The following is a 9,612-nucleotide window of genomic DNA, read 5'->3' on the forward strand; positions in this document are numbered from 1 at the left end:
TCAAATTATACTCAATAAAAATGTCCTTTCCAATAATATTTGCCAGGGAATTATGTTTTACTGCGTACGTCAATGCACTGTGCTCCCCACTACTCTCTGCCGCACTCGTTCAATGCTTCTCACTGAATGCTGCTTCCCACTTCCTACTGCCACCTCCGGGACAGCTCGTGCAACTGCTGTGGCTGCCAAACCGCCAGCCCAGCACAGCTACTCAGAGAGGGGGGGCTGTGTTAATTGTATGATTTATATCAATGAGTGTTAATTGTATTCAGGTGATGGGTATCAATTGGGGGCTCTCTTGTGATAGGAGAGCTTATCTCGGGTATGGGGGTGTGTGTATGGGGAATCTTTGTGAATAAAGGCTAGTAAACAACAAAAGACCAGGCTGTAGTATTCTATCCTTCACCACATGGCTATCCATTTGTAACAGCTGCACTGCAGGAAATCTGAATGCAAAGGGAAGGAGCCACTGCAGAACACCATGTAGCTCGCAAACCACACCCGTTCTAACCAATTTCAAGATGTGAATCAGGCAGTCAACATTTCGAACCCATTCGCAATTTAAGAGCGTTAAAAGAAATTCCAGCAAAAGTTATGGTTCATTGGCCTTTATATGGTAAATCTGATTAAGCACCTGAGAGATTTTGAATGCACTGTGTCTGTAAGTTATTGGAGTTGCGTTGTAAATTCCTCACTGGCTTTATCCAGTGTCTGACCCTCTGATTGTGAATATTGCTTTGCAGACCCTATTTTGAAGGCTTGTCGCACTCCAGCTCTCAGACTGAAATCGGCAGCATCCACAGCTTGAGGAGCCAGACCAAAGAGCCACCCAGTCCCGTAAGGCAGAAGCTTTGTTTTGAACGCAAGCTACGGCAGTTTTAAATGGTGCTCCTGACTGGGGGGTAAAACGCTTTCACCACTCAAACAGGGTCAAAAATTAATTGGTAGTGTTTCTGCATCTTCAAGAAGAACTTTCTGTAGCGCTCCTCACATCTGGGAGGACATAATTTACAGGGTGGAAGGAGAGACGGAAAACCCAACATGAGGGAAAGAGGCGCAACCAGAGTTGGAAGAATGAAAACATGTTTGAAGAGAGGGGTTTTAGGAGGCTTTTGATAGGGAAGTGGCAAGATTTAGGGACCTGGGTACACGTTTCTAAAGGGCAGAGGTACCTTGGGTGGAAGAGTGGCCACTGATGGTTGAACGGAGAGTACGGGCAAATGATGTTGGAAGAGCAGAGGTTGCATGTTATGATCTGGAACGCGCTGCTTAAAACGGTGGCGGAAGCAGATTCAACAGTAACTTTCAAAAGGGAATTGGATACATACTTGGAGGGATACGGGGAAAGAGCGGGGGAGTGGGACTAATTGGATAGCTCTTTCAAATAGCCAACACAGGCGTGATGGACTAAATGGCCTCCTTCAGTGCTGCAAGATTCTACGTATTGGTGTGTGGCTGGAGGAGACTGCAAGGCTTTGAAGACAAGAATAAGGATCTTAGTCAATGCACAGTTAAGGGTGCCACTTTCTCCAAGTCCAACCCGGACATGGGGAAAGGAGCAACCAAGGGTTGAGAGGAAGGCTTTCCTGCTGATGAAAACTCACTAATCCTTCTAAATTATAAGAGGCATAATTAAGTGGTTAAAAATGGGCTTTTATCTTTTTATTAAATCAGACTTTTGGTGTCCAATTTACATTATAGAAGTTTTCAGACATTCCACTCAAAAGCTGAACTCTCTGGTCATCTGAAACCAGATTGGTGGGAACACTGCTGGGTTTAAATGTGTATTGCAGTGCTTGCTATCTGCCACCAGATGTTGCTGTTGACCACTGTTAATGATCTTTGCAACAGCTTCCCACAAGAAGTGGGCATCATGGCATTAGAGTTCATTGATAATTCCTCTGGATCTATTGAATAGACAGGGTACTGTAATATTCTAAAATTGGGGAATCCAGAATGAGGGGACGTAATCTTAAAATTAGAGCTAGGCCATTTAGGAATGAAATCAGGAAGCACTTCACTATTTCCTCTAGTGGAGAGTCCAGAACAAGGGGGCATAACCTTAAAATTAGGGCTAGGCCGTACAGGGGTGATGAGAGAAAGCACTTCTTCGCAAAAAGGGTAGTGGAAATCTGGAACTCTTCTCTCCTTAAAAAGCTTTTGAGGTTGGGGGACAATTGAAAATTTCAAAACTGAGATTGATGGATTTTTGTTAGGCAAGGGTAATAAGGGTTATGGAACGAAGGTGAGTAAGATGGAGTTAAGATACGGATCAGCTACGATCTAATTGAATTGCAGAACAGGCTCAAGGGGCTGAATGGCCTACTCCTGTTCCTATACCAGATACAAATTTAACACTCCATTTCGGACAGTGCTCTGAGCATATGTGTAATATAAGCGATCCTGTTACAAAACATCAGACACTGACCAGAAAGTCCTGCCCATCCCTTGTAGCAGGAAGAGGAGACGAGGGGCAGTGCAGGATACCCATGAGAGTTGAATTGACACAGGTTTTTGGCAACCGTAAGCAAGAAGGCGGCTCATCACCAACTTCTCAAAGGCAATTAGGGATGGGCAATAAATGCTGGCCTTGCCAGCCACGCCCACATCCCATGAACAAATAAAAACAATCACAGCTCTGTAGATCTAATGATTGTCAAAGATGGGGACGTGAATTATAGAAATGCAATGTTAACAGGGAATTCCTTAGTCAGCAGAATACATGAGACACTTTTTTAGTCACAGCTAAGGGTCCCAAATGGTGCTAGTGTGAGGGATATCATGGAGTAGTTGCAAAAAGGGGATGTGAACAGTGGTGTCCCTTGGGGTCAACATTGGCACCATTGTTATAAATGATCTTCAACAACAACTTGCATTTATATGGCGTCTTTAATGCAGTAAAACGTCCCAAGGTGCTTAGACTTCTAGACTTGAGGTGTAGGGGGTACAATTTACAGAGGATACAAAAGTAGGGAGCGTACTTCACTGTGCAGAGGACTGTAAAGAAATCGGGAGGACACAGGTTTGTAGGTTGAATAGCTGGAGATCAGATTAAATTTAAGGTGAAGAAATGTGAAGTGACACATTTTAGGAGGAACAGTAAGCACTATATGGCAAAAGTTTAAAAGGAGCAGAGAGATCTGGAGGGGGTAGGGGTTGAGATAAACAGGTCTTTAAAAGTGGGAACGCAATTAGATAAAGTCGTTCTAAATTTTTAAAGAAGTATATGGATCGTAGGTTTTATAAATGGGACAAAGGCAATGCTAAACATATCCGGATCGTTGGTTAAGCTGCAATTAGAATATTGGGTGCAGTTTTGGGCACTATTTTAGGAAGAATGCCAAGGTTATGAAGAAGGCACAGAAGAAATGTGCTAAGATGATACCATGAATGAGAGGCTTTAATTATGAGGAGAAACTAGACAAATTGAAGCTCTCTTCATTAGATCAAAGGTTAAGAGAAAATCTGACAGGTGATCAAAATTATAAGGGTTTTTGATAAGGGAAATAGGGGAAAACTATTTCCACTGGTTGGGGGCAAAAAAAACAAATAGGGATGTTAGAGTTTTTTCCATGTAGGGGGAATGCCCTGCCAGAAATAATGGAGGAAGCAGAATCCATAACAGCTTTTAAAAGGGCCCTGGATAAATATTTGAACAGGAAAAACTTAAAAGTATATGGGGAGAAGGAATGGGACCAAGTGGATAGCTCTTTCAGATTTGGCACTGGCGCATTGGCCCAATGACTACCTCCTGTACCGTAAAATTCTGTGATTTTCCTCTTTTTTTCAGCTCCATATTTCTCCCCTCCTCTCCTGAATGCACTGAATCATGTTGAGGTGCGATTTCATAGACCCCCAACTGCATCCAGGTACCTTATGCGAGTGTCCGCTCTTCATGTGTGAACCCAGACAGTGAGTATCGGCAAACAATCCAACCGGCCAGCCGAGGCCAATCCTGCCCACGTGCACTTTCCAGCAGGAGTGACTTGAGTAACCAATGACTATTCCCCAGGCCTAAAATGGTTGAGATGGCTGGAGCCCATCAAACTCTCTGCAGGCTGCGGCTTGGGGGTCCTGTCTTCACCCCGCCGCCCCCCCCCCCCCCCCCCCCCCCCCCCCACCAAGCTGCTGATCTCCACGACTGTCCTATCACAGGCTGTTGTCCACTCACTGACTGTAACCTGTTCCTCTTTTGCTTCAAACAGATAGATGCACCTGAAAAGCTCAAGAACTCTGCGAGCAAATTTCAGATAGACAGCATTTCTGATACACTGTCAGTTGTGAGTATTATGTATGTGTATTGCAAGAAACTCACTGAAGCACTGCACCACAGGTAGCCTGGAGGTGGAGTGCAAGGGACAAGTGAGAATGGGTGGTGATGTCAACATTGGATGGTCTTGGGGTATGAGGTAGGTATCGGATGAGAAAAGAAACTTTGAGCCCAGAGATGAGCTGAGAAAAATATGTGGAAGGGGAGTTCTATCTCACAGACCCATTAAGGAAGGATTAGAAGTGAAGGGGAAATTGTGGAGGAACAGAACAGTGAGATTGGGAGGGAAAACTTAGAGGTACACACTGTACAGATGGATCTCGTTGTGAAAGCACAGGGTGTGGAGGACTGGAGGCAAGAAGGGGTCAGGGGTCAGATCAGGTGTGGAACCAGCTGGAGTCAGCCATTCTCATAAAACTTCTGAACCTCTCAATTAGATTCCAGCCTGTAATTTACTCACATGTATCCTTTATTCCATATATAAACCATCTGAACCCCTCAATTAGATTCAAGCCTATGATTCATAACTCAGTATTTATTATTTATGTGTAATATTGAAATCTGTCTGTCACTGGTACAGATCTTACACTTTGTAGCATCTTAGTGTGTAGGAGGTATATGAAATATTGGTCATTCAATTCAGCTGTTCAGATTTTATCCAGTTAAATATTGAGAATCAGAAATCAAGTTGCCTGAATTTGAAATACAGGCCTGAACTACCTAAGTAATCCTCTGCATGAACAGCTGAGACCATGGGTCATAAGCTGGAAATTTTTGTCTGGTGGGGAAATGGAGGAGCAGAGACCACTGAATGCTGACTGTGAATGCAGTCCCTTGCTTGGGTAATATAAAGACCAAAGCACAAAGCAGATGGAGCATGCATCGCTCAAAGAGAACTTGGCCTGCAGTGCATGCTATTTTTAAACCATGTTTTTCTTCTGTTTTCGTTCCCCATAAGGATCAAATTCAACAGGAAGAGGCGGCAGCGTCATCTGATGGTATCAATGCAGACACTTTCCTAGAAAAGCTTCCGCCCAGTGGAAAAATCACTAAGACAGAGTCTTTGATTATTCCTTCTACTAGGTAAGCCTTGTTCTGTAGAGGATTATATTAGCATAAAAATATAAATCACGTGTCAGCCCTGGCTCAGTGGTAGCACTCTCACCGCTAAGTCAGAAGATTGTGGGTTGAAGTCCCACTTGAGCAGAAAATCTAGGCTGATACTCCATTGCAGTCGTGAGGGGGTTCTTTTGGATGAGACGTTAAACCAAGGTATCATCTGCCCCCTTAGGTGGATGTAAAAGAACCCATGGCACTATTCGAAGAAGAGCAGGGGAGTTCTCCCTGGTGTCCTGGCCAATATTTATCCCTCAGCCAACATCACTAAAACAGGTTATCAGGTCATTATCTCATTGCAACATGATAACAGTAACTACACTTCAGAAGTACTTCATTGGCTTTGGGACGTCCTGAAGTCGTAAAAGGTACTATATAAATGCAAGTTATTTCTTCTTTCTATGCCACAGAGTAGAAGGACTTGGATGTTACATTTTTGAGTTGTTACACTGAATATTTTTCTTTAGCTCAGTGACACGCACCATTCCCACAAACAGGCCTTGCATCCCCTGCAATCCAGAGTGTTTCTTTAGCTACCCAATCACGAGGCAAATGTAGCAAGCCCAGGGGTTGAACAGAGCACCCTTGTCACTGTGCTCTCAGTTTACTAGAATATATCTCGTGTCACCACATAATCTACCTGACTTAAGGAGGCAGAAGAACATACACACTGACAATCCAAACCCATAGGCCATAAAACAACAGACACATTTATTTAGCATTAAACAGGTATATGAACAGTACTCTGTACAAACAGTTTATTAGCAGTAATTACAAACTTTAAAATTCTCAAAATATCAAAACAACAAAGATACTTTGCCTAAGCTAACCCTCAGCAGAAAATTAACCCTTGAAACAGTTACTTACTTCTTTCTTGACAAGATATATCACAGAATCTCAGATTAGCTCAGTATCTCTGCTGACCTCAGACTGACCGCTGACTGACAGAAAGTCACACAGGTACACCATTCAAAATCCTTTTTAAAAAAAAAATCAGAACACTAAACATTACAAACTGTAATTCTCATAAGTACATCAGCTGGTGAGTTATTTGCAGCTTGTCAGTTATATAAGATGTTTGTGCACTCAAATACAGCTACCACTTACAGGAAAGTTCAGACACTTCTCAACCTGTCTGTTCCCGACAAAGGTATCAAGCAGATCAAACTAAATAGAATACCTAAGCAGAAAGATGTCAAGAGATGCCTCTCAGGAATAATGTATCTGAAGTGACCCTTTTGTATCCCGGTCTGTAATGTACATTCTGTGCAGCTTGAAAAATCCTTAAATAGCACATAACTTTAACACTGTGCACTACAGCCAGCAATAAGTAATAAATTTGTATTACTCTGTTGCTGGACTCTGCTGTGAATGGAAAGGGTAAAGGAAGAAAGACATGCATTTATATAGCACCTTTCACAACCGCAGAACTTCCCAAAGCGCATTACAACCAATGAAGTACTTTTGAAGTGTAGTCACTGTTGTAATGTAGGAAACATGGCAGTCAATTTGCGCACAGCAAGCTCCCACAAACAGCAATGTGATAATGATTGGATAACCTATGTTAGTGATGTAGGTTGAGGGATAAATATTGGCCAGGACACTGGGGAGAACTCCCCTGCTCTTCTTCGTAATAGTGCCATGGGATCTTTTACGTCCACCTGAGAGGGCAGATGGGGCCTTGGTTTAACGTCTCATTCGAAAAACGGCACCTCTGACAGTGCAGCACTCCCTCAGCACTGCACTGGAGTGTCAGCCTAGATTACGTGCTCAAGTCTCTGGAGTGGGACTTGAACCCACAACCCCCTGACTCAGTGGTAAGAGTGTTACCAACTGAGCTGTTCACCTGACATGGGCAATTCCTTTTTTTGTGCTCAAAGGTCATTTTCAGAGTGTGTATATCGTAAACCTTCAATTACAATATGTCCCATATGTAATCCACACCCTAACCCCCAAATTGAATTAAATGGTGTAAGAAGAATGTATCTGTGTGTAATACCTGCGCGCACGCACACGCACACCCCTACACCTGAAACTGTTTGCACATATGTGCTCACAAGCGCTATAGTGCAGCAGAGAAGCTATTTCGCATTTTCAATTTAACCCCTGTTCCGCACTTCAAACTGTTTAATTGACTTCACTGTTCCTGAGCCCCTTGCAAAGTGACTTCCTTTTCAGTGTCTCTGTGTAATACTGCCCCTCCTCCATCTTTGAATAATTTTTGGGGGGTGTGGGGGGGAAGCGCAAGTTATCCTCTACGATTTATAGCATCCAGCGTCTCTCACTTCGAGAGGAGTCGGCCGTGTAGTTACACTTGGAGGTCATGTGCCCTGTCATGAGCTGCCTTGTGTACAAACTGGAGTGATTTAAATAAAACACTGCATCAGCAGGACAACAGTTGGATTATTTAAAAACCACGTGGACCAGACCTTCATGTTCATTCCAGGAGCACTTGAGCTGCACCAGCTGTGCCTCAACAATCCAATAGGCCTGTGCAAAATATCCGCAGTGAATCTTCACACACCACTGCTCCCTCTTTTGGACTCTTGTCACCTGGGCATCTGTCCCATGTACTCATATTCACGTGTTGATTAATGGTCACCTCCTGAACCAGCAGCGGTCCAAAGGAAGGTTCAGCTTCTGTCTCCTTTTCTGACTTTGGCCTCCTTTGCACCCAGCCCTTTCCTCAACCCCCTCCGCTCCGCCTTCTGTCACCTCGCCCTACACTCCGGAAGACTCTCCCTAAAGCTCTCTGCCTTGCAATCTCCCTGTCCTCCTCCAGAAGCCTTCTCAAAACCTACTATTTTGACCTTCGCTTCAGTTACCACCCTTGAACCCCTCTTCCGTCACTGTTCGGAGTCTAATTATATTAGTTTCTGTGAAACAGGTTGCATAGACTAGGCTTATAATCTTCTATACTCAAGGGAATACAAGGTGATCTAATTGAGGTGTTTAAGATGATTAAAGGAGTTGATAGGATAGATAGAGAGAAACTATATGCTATGGTGGGGGAATCTAGAACAAGGGGGCATAACCTTAAAATTAAAGTTAGGCTGTTCAGGAGCGATGTCAGGAAGCACTTCTTCACACGCAGGTGGAAATTTGGAACTCTCCCCCAAAAAGCTGTTGAGGCTGGGGGTCAGTTGAAAATTTCAAAACTGAGATTGGTAGATTTTTGTTCGGTAAGGGTATTAAGGGTTACAGAAGCAAGGCAGGTAAACCCTAACCCTAATACAGATCCGCCATGATCTAATTGAATGGCGGAGTAGGCTCAAGGGGCTGAATGGCCTACTTCTGTTTCTATCTTCCTTCCTATGAAACTCTTAGAAACATTTTGCTACACTATGTATATACAAATTATTATTCTCTTGCTTTTGATTTTTAAACTCCCAGTAACCACTAGGGTTAATTTGCATGAGACACCTGGTTCTTGTCACAGTTGCTTCTTGCTGCATAGCTCTATGATGCAATTTGGTATTCTTTCCCCCCCACTCCAAATAAAAACCCAAAATGCTAAGTTTGTCTGATAGCTTCGAGAACTTAGAACAGTTACCATAGAACAGCTCCGTGGAAACAAACCTCATTCAGCTCACAGGCCTGAGCTGTTAAACGCGCCCCACACGGACCTGCGCTCTTGGCGTGAGCCTGTGCGCTCCAGCGTCCGCTGTCCGAGCGGTGCTCCTGATCTGTTTGTTTTTTTGTAACCTCGTGTTCAGTAGGTCCGAAGGGAAGCAGGCGGGACGCCGCGGCAGAAGCACGTCCCTGAAAGAACGGCAGCCTGCAAGGCAGCAGAACGAGCGGGCAAATAGCTTGGATAACGAGCGCTCCCCGGAGCCACGGCAGCATCTGCAGGTAGGCAGCAGCACCATGAAGGCCCAGGCACAGCTGCAACAAAGGGTCAATTCGCTTCTACCTGAGAAACATTGAGGACAGAATTCAAAACACTAAGCTTCTCCAAAAAAAAAATCTTCCGTTTTGACATTAAAAGAAAAAAAAATCCACCTTTTTAAGTTGCATTTTGTAGCCGGCACTTTATTTCCTTCAGACTTTTCCCCGTCCTCTGAAGCCAGAAATGTCTGTATTTTGCTTGTCTTTTTACCTTTTGTTTCCTTCCTCTGTTCCCCAGTCACAAGTTTGTTTGTGTGAGTCATAGAATCATACAGCATAGAAGGCGGCCATTCGATCCATTATGTCTGTGCCTGCTCTTTGAACGAGCTATCCAATTA

At 43.9% G+C, this 9,612-nt stretch overlaps 1 long non-coding RNA gene across 1 annotated transcript; it reads left to right on the top strand.

Annotated features, from left to right (window-relative positions):
- The first annotated feature begins 771 nt into the window (after window positions 1–771).
- LOC137309892 (uncharacterized) lies at window positions 772–9,245 on the top strand. Its single transcript, XR_010960016.1, has 4 exons — window positions 772–837; window positions 4,206–4,280; window positions 5,229–5,353; window positions 9,103–9,245. It is a non-coding gene; the product is annotated as an uncharacterized lncRNA (long non-coding RNA).
- The last annotated feature ends 367 nt before the right edge of the window (window positions 9,246–9,612 follow it).

This window comes from Heptranchias perlo, unplaced genomic scaffold (assembly GCF_035084215.1).
Source record: "Heptranchias perlo isolate sHepPer1 unplaced genomic scaffold, sHepPer1.hap1 HAP1_SCAFFOLD_1897, whole genome shotgun sequence".
Classification (NCBI taxonomy): Eukaryota; Metazoa; Chordata; class Chondrichthyes; order Hexanchiformes; family Hexanchidae; genus Heptranchias; species Heptranchias perlo.